We start from the raw sequence: 7,712 nt of genomic DNA on the forward strand, positions 1-7,712 counted from the left end.
GCATGTTCTCACTCATAGGCGGGTGTTGAACAATGAGAACACATGGACACAGGGAGGGGAGCACTACACACTGGGGTCAGTTGGGGGGAAATAGGGGAGGGATGGTGGGGGGTGGGAAGCTGGGGAGAGATAGCAAGGGGAGAAATGCCAGATGTAGGTGATGGGGAGGAAGTCAGCGAATCACACTGCCACGTGTGTTCCTATGCAACAATTTTGCATGTTCTTCACATGTACCCCAAAACCTAAAATGCAATAAAATAAATAAATAGGAAAAAAAAAAGAATTAGCAGTAAGACTGCGTTTTAAACACAAGAGAAACGTATATTTCAAACTGCTCTGCTTTTTTCGTTCACCTTAGGAAGTTCCAGCTATGTTTAGATTCAGCGAGTTAGAAACATGTTTCTTCTAAATGCGACATTTGGATATTCCAGAGTGAATGGGAGTATAGACCATAATGAGAAATATCTTGGTATTAAACAAAAATGGAGCTATCTGGCATGATGATTGTCAAGCTGTACAATCAACTTACAGAAGTAAACTGATGTGTGTTTGCAGCAGTTCAGAAATCTTTTCTTTGCAGAATCTAGAAACAGATATTTCCAGCCATATACGGGTATGTAAGAATTAGCAGTAAGACTGCGTTTAAAACACAGGAGAAACGCATATTTCAAACTGCTGTGCTTTGTGTTCGTTGTCCTTAGGATGTTGCATCTATTTTTTCGATTCCACGAGTTAGAAACACGTTTCTTCTCAAAGCTGCGTTTGGATATTCCAGAGTGAATGGGAGGATAGGTTGTAGTGAGAAATATCTTGTTCTAAAACAAAAACGGAACTATCTAGCACAATGGTTGTCAAACTGTACAATCAACTTTCAGAGTTAAACTGATGTGTGTGTGCAGCAGTTCAGAAACGCTTTCTTTGGAGAATCTAGAAACAGATATTTCCAGCCATATACAGGCATATAAGAATTAGCAGTAAGACTGCGTGTAGGCTAAAGGAGGATCCAAGGTGGCCGTTTAGGAACAGCTCAGGATTGCAGCTCCCAGTGAAGGTGCAGAGGGTGAGTTGACGCTGGATTTTTATTGCCCACAGACTTTGAAATTCCCAGGCAAAGGAGCTTCATGGTTGCCAGCACGGCTGTTTCAGCCAGCGCAGCTCTGCCGACTGGCGTCACTGCTTTGTCCCAAGGGGATGGTTTTTGGCGCCCCGGAGCAGCGGTTCTCCATACAAAATACACCGGTCCAGGTGCCCTTTTGGCTGGTGATTGGAGCCACGGGAAGTCGTCCATTCATCTGTTTAAAAAGGGAACTGTGCAGAGAACCAGGACAGTAGATTCCAGGGCAAAAAAAAAAAAAAAAGCACCACAAACCTCAGTGCCGCTGTTTAAGCCAGCGCAGTGAGTGGCCACAGGGGAAAACAAAGAGACCCCAGCGCCTCTTCAACAGGCGACTGGAATACAAACTTAAATAAGGCTCTGAAGCAGGGAGCTGGGCGATCAGGATCGGCTGGTCCCACCCCCAAAAAGAACAGCACCCAGAACCTCTGGATTGACACTTTCACAGCAAGCGCAGCTGAACCCGGGACGGTCCAGCTCTGTGGCGGAGGGGCGTCTGCCATTACCGAGGCAGCCCGCCAGGACAGAGGTAGTTGGCCAATGATGAGGCAGCCCGCCATTGCCAAGGCCACCCGCCATTGCTGAGGCAGCCCGCCGTTGTCAAGGCAACCAGCCACAGCAGAAAGACTCTGCCTCAGCAGAGGCAGGCCACCATCACCAAAGCAGTTCTAAGGACACCCATATAAACACGACTGCAGGGAAGTTCACTCGGCAGCGGGGCAGAGCCCACAGCAGCTCAGCAAAGCCACTATAGACCGACAGTGACTAGGTTGCCTCTTTGCTGGGCAAGGCGGCACTAAAGGAAAAAAAAAAAAAAAAAGAAGGCAGCAGTATAACGGAAAGTCATAAATAAAGCCCTAAATACCTGGGACAGAGCACCTGGGAACAAAAAGCTGTTTATGAGTTCTGCTGCAGCAGACCTAAACGTACCTGACCAGCAGCTCTGAATGAACAACAACAGAGCTCACAGCTCACCACTTGAACTCCTGTAAAGAAGAGACCGTCTCCTCAAGCAGCTCCCTGACCCCTATATATCCAAAGAGACACCTCATAAAAGAGAGATCAGATTGACACTAGGCGGGTATCCTTCTGGCACAAAGATAGCAGAAGAAGAAAACTGGTGACAACCCTTACTGTTCAGCAGCTGCTGCAGGTGAACCCCAGGCAAGCAGGGCCTGGAGTGAACCTCAGCAGACCTACAGCAGAGGGGCCAGACTGTCAGAAGGAAAACCAAGAAACAGAAATAACCTCATCATCAACAAACAGAACGTCATTCTGAAAGATTTGAGACTCAATCTGAAAGACAGCAACTACAAAGTCGACAGGTGGCTAAATCCTAAAAGATGGGAAGAAACCAGCGCAAAAGGGAAGAAAACACCCGAAACCAGAACACCTCTCCTCCCATGAGGGATCACAACTCCTCACCAGCAAGGGAACAAGGTTGGAGGGAGAACAAGTGTGATGAAATGACAGAAACAGACTTCAGAAGGTGGGTAGTAAGAAACTTCTGTGAACTTAAAGAACATGTTCTAATCCAATGCAAAGAAACTAAGAACTTTGAAAAAAGATTTGACGAAATGCTAATGAGAATGGACAAAATAGAAAGGAATATAAGTGAATTGATGGAGCTGAAAAATGCAACACGAGAACTTCGTGAGGCATGCACATGTATCAACAGCCGAATTGACCAAGCAGAAGAAAGGATACCAGAGGTCGAAGATCAACTCAATGAAATAAAACGGGAAGGCAAGACTGGAGAAAAAAGGGTAAAAAGGAATGAACAAAGTCTACAAGAAATGTGGGACTATGTGAAAAGACCTAATCTACATTAGATAGGCGTACCCGAATGCGATAAAGAGAAAGAATCCAAGCTGGAAAATACTCTTCAGGATATTATCCAGGAAAAATTCCCCAACCTAGCAAGGCAGGCAAACATTCAAGGCCAGGAAATACAGAGAACATCACAAAGATATTCGTCAAGAAGAGCAACCCCAAGGCACATAATCATCAGATTCACCAGGGTTGAAATGATGGAGAAAATACTAAGGGCAGCCAGAGACAAAGGTTGGGTTACCCACAAATGGAAGACCATCAGACTCACAGTAGATCTCTCAGCAGAAACCCTACAAGCCAGGAGAGAGTGGGGGCCAATATTCAACATCCTTAAATAAAAGAACTTTCAACCCAGAATCTCCTATCCAGCCAAACTAAGCTTCATAAGTGAAGGAAAAATAAAATCCTTTGGGAACATGCAAGTACTCAGAGATTTTGTCACCACCAGGCCAGCTCTACGAGAGCTCCTGAAAGAGGCTCTACACATATAAAGGAACAACAAGTACTAGCTCAACTAAAGGGCAAAACAGCCAGCTAGCACCAAAATGGCAACACCAAATTCACACATAACAATATTAACCCTAAATGTAAATGGACTAAATGCCCCAATCAAAAGACACAGACTGGCAAATTGGATAAAATGACAAAACCCATCGGTGTGCTGTATCCAGGAAACCCATCTCACATGCAAGGATACACAATGGCTCAAAATAAAGGGATGGAGGAAGATTTACCAACAAATGGAGAGCAAAAAAAAGCAGGAGTTGCAATTCTCATCTCGGATAAATTAGACTTTAAAGCAGCAAAGATCATAAGAGACAAAGAGGGACATCACATAATGGTAAAAGGATCAATGCAACAAGAGGAGCTAACGATCCTAAATATACACGCACCCAATACAGGAGCCCCCAGATACACAAGGCAAGTTCTTAATGACTTACAAAGTGACTTAGACTCCCACACAATAATAGTGGGAGACTTTAACACCCCATTGTCAACATTAGACAGATCAACCAGGCAGAAAATTAACAAGGATTTCCAGGACTTGAACTCAGACCTGGACCAAGCAAACCTAATAGACATTTACAGAACTCTCCACCCCAAATCCACAGAATATACATTCTTCTCAGCACTACATCACACGTACCCTAAAATTGACCACATATTTGGGAGTAAATCACTCCTCAGCAAATGCAAAAGAACGGAAATCGTAACAAACAGTCTCTCAGACCACAGTGCTATCAAGTTAGAACTCAGAATTCAAAAACTAACCCAGAACCGCACAGCTTCATGGAAACTGAACAACTTGCTCCTGAATGTTGAATGGATAAACAATGAAATGAAGACAGAAATAAAGATTTTCTTAGAAACCAATGAGAATGAAGACACAATATACCAGAATCTCTGAGACACTTTTAAAGCAGTCTCTAGAGGAAAATACATAGCAATAAGTGCCCACATGAGAAGCAAGGAGAGATCAAAAATTGACACCCTATTTTCAAAACTGAAAGAGCTAGAGGAGCAAGATAAAAAAATCAGAGTCTAGCAGAAGACAAGAAATAGCTAAGATCAGAGCAGAACTGAAGGAGATAGAGACACAAAAAAAACTTCAAAACATCAATAAATCCAGGAGCTGGTTTTTTGAAAAGATCAACAAAAGAGACAGACAACTAGCCAGATTAATAAAAAAGAAAGGAGAGAATAACCAAATTGATGCAATAAAAAACGATAAAACGGATATCACCACAGATTCCACAGAAATTGAAACCATCATCAGAGAGTATTACAAACAACTCTATGCACACAAACTAATAAACCTGGAAGAAGTGGATAAATTCCTGGAAACTTGCCTCCTCCCAAGCCTAAACCAGGAAGAAGCCAAAACCCTGAACAGACCCATAACAAGGTCTGAAGTTGAGGCAGCAATTAAGAGCTTACCACCCAAAAAAAGACCAGGACCAGATGGGTTCACAGAAGAATTCTACCAGACATACAAGGAGGAGCTGGTACCATTCCTTCTGAAACTATTCCAAACAATACAAAAAGAGGGAATTCTTCCCAAATCATTTTATGACACTGACATCATCCTGATTCCAAAACCCGGCAGAGACTCAACAGGAAAAGAAAACTTCAGGCCAATATCCGTGATGAACATAGATGCAAAAATCTTCAATAAAATACTGACAAGCCGATTGCAACAGCACATCAAAAAGCTTATCCACCATGATCAAGTAGGCTTCATCCCGGGGATGCAACGCTGGTTCAACGTACACAAGTCTATAAACGTAATTCACCACATAAACAGAACCAAAGACAAAAACCACATGATTATCTCGATTGATGCAGAGAAGGCCTTTGACAAAATTCAACAGCCTTTTATGCTAAAAATCCTCAATAAACTAGGAATTGATGGAACATATCACAAAATAATAAAAAGATATTCATGAGAAACCAACAACCAATATCATACTGAGTGGGCACAAACAGGAAACATTCCCTTGAAATGTGGCAGAAGACAAGGATGCACTCTCTCACCAATGCTATTCAATATAGTATAAGAAGTTCTAGCCAGAGCAATCAGTCAAGAAAAAGTAATAAAGAGCATTCAAATAGGAAAGGAGGAAGTCAAATTGTCTCCATTTGCAGACGACATGATTGTTTATCTAAAGGACACCATCGTCTCAGCCCGAAATCTCCTGAAACTGATAAGCAAGTTCAGCAAAGTCTCAGGATACAAAATCAATGTGCAAAAATCACATTCATTCCTATACACCAGCAACAGACTTAAAGAGAGCCAAATCAAGAACAAACTTCCATTCACAATTGCCACAAAGAGAATAAAATAACTAGGAATACAACTAACAAGGAATGTAAAGGACCTCTTCAAGGAGAACTACAAGCCACTGCTCAACGAAATCATAGAGGACACAAACAGATGGGCAAACATTCCATATTCAGGGGTTAGGAAGAAACAATATCGTGAAAATGGCCATACTGCCCAAAGTAATTTACAGATTCAGTGCTATCCCCATCAAGCTACCAATGACCTTCTTCGCAGAACTGGAAAAAAAAAACCATAAACTTCATATGGAATCAAAAGTGTGTCTGCATAGCCAAGTGAATTCTAAGAAAGAAGAACAAAGCCGGGGGAATCACACTACCAGACTTCAAACTATACTACGAGGCTACAGTAATCAAAACAGCATGGTACTGGTACCAAAACAGAGATATAGACCAATGGAACAGAACAGAGGTCTCGGAGGCAACACAACATATCTACAACCATCTGACCTTTGACAAACCAGACAAAAACAAGCAATGGGGAAAGGATTCCCTGTTCAATAAATGGTGTTGGGAAAGCTGGCTAGCCATGTGCAGAAAGCAGAACCTGGACCCCTTCCTGACACCTCACACTAAAATTAACTCCAGATGGATTAAAGACTTAAACATAAGACCTAACACCATAAAAACCCTAGAAGAAAATCTAGGCAAAAGCATTCAGGACATAGGTGCAATCAAGGTCTTCATGACCAACACCAAAAGCATTGACAACAAAAGCCAAAATAGACAAATGGGACCTAATCAAACTCCACAGCTTCTGCACAGCAAAGGAAACAATCATTAGAGTGAATCAGGAACCAACAGAATGGGAAAAAATTTTTGCAGTTTACCCATCTGACAAAGGGCTGATATCCAGAATTTACAAAGAACTAAAACAGATTTACAAGAAGAAAACTAACAAGCCCATTCAAAAGTGGGCAAAGGATATGAACAGACACTTTACAAAAAAAGACATACGTGACGCCAACAAACATATGAAAAAATGCTCATCATCACTGGGCATCAGAGAAATGCAAATCAAAACAACATTGAGATACCATCTCACGCCAGTTAGAATGGCGATTATTAAAAAATCTGGAGACAACAGATGCTGGAGAGGATGTGGAGAAACAGGAACACTTTTACACCGTTGGTGGGAGTGTAAATTGGTTCAACCATTGTGGAAGACAGTGTGGCGATTCCTCAAGGACCTAGAAATAGAAATTCCATTTGACCCAGCAATCCCATTACTGGGTATATATCCAAAGGATTACAAATTGTCCTACTATAAGGACACGTGCACACGTATATTCATTGCAGCACTGTTTACAATACCAAAGACCTGGAACCAATGCAAATGTCCATCGACGATAGACTGGATAGGAAAAACGTGGCACATATACACCATGGAATATTATGCAGCCATAAAAAACGATGAGTTTGGGTCCTTCGTGGGGACATGGATGAATCTGAAAACCATCATTCTCAGCAAACTGACAGAAGAGCAGAGGATCAAACACCGCATGTTCTCACTCATAGGCGGGTGTTGAACAATAAGAATTCATGGACACAGGGAGGGGAGCACTACACACTGGGGTCAGTTGGGGGGAAATAGAGGATTGACGGTTGGGGGAGGGGAGCTGGGGATAGATAGCAAGGAGAGAAATGCCAGATGTAGGTGATGGGAAGGAGGGTAGCAAATCACACTGCAACGTGTGTACCTATGCAACAATTTTGCACGTTCTCCACATGTACTGCAAAACATGAAATGCAATAAGATAAACAAATGGGAAAAAAAAGACTGCGTGTAAAACACAGGAGAAACGAATATTTCAAACTGCTCTGCTTTGTGTTCATTCACCTTACGAAGTTGCATCCATGGTTAGATTCAGAGTTAGAAACACGTTTCTTCTAAAAGCTGCGTTTGGATATTCCAGAGTGAATG

This window comes from Sapajus apella, unplaced genomic scaffold, assembly GCF_009761245.1.
Source record: "Sapajus apella isolate SASKATOON/1434 unplaced genomic scaffold, GSC_monkey_1.0 scaffold273, whole genome shotgun sequence".
In the NCBI taxonomy this organism is placed as follows: domain Eukaryota; kingdom Metazoa; phylum Chordata; class Mammalia; order Primates; family Cebidae; genus Sapajus; species Sapajus apella.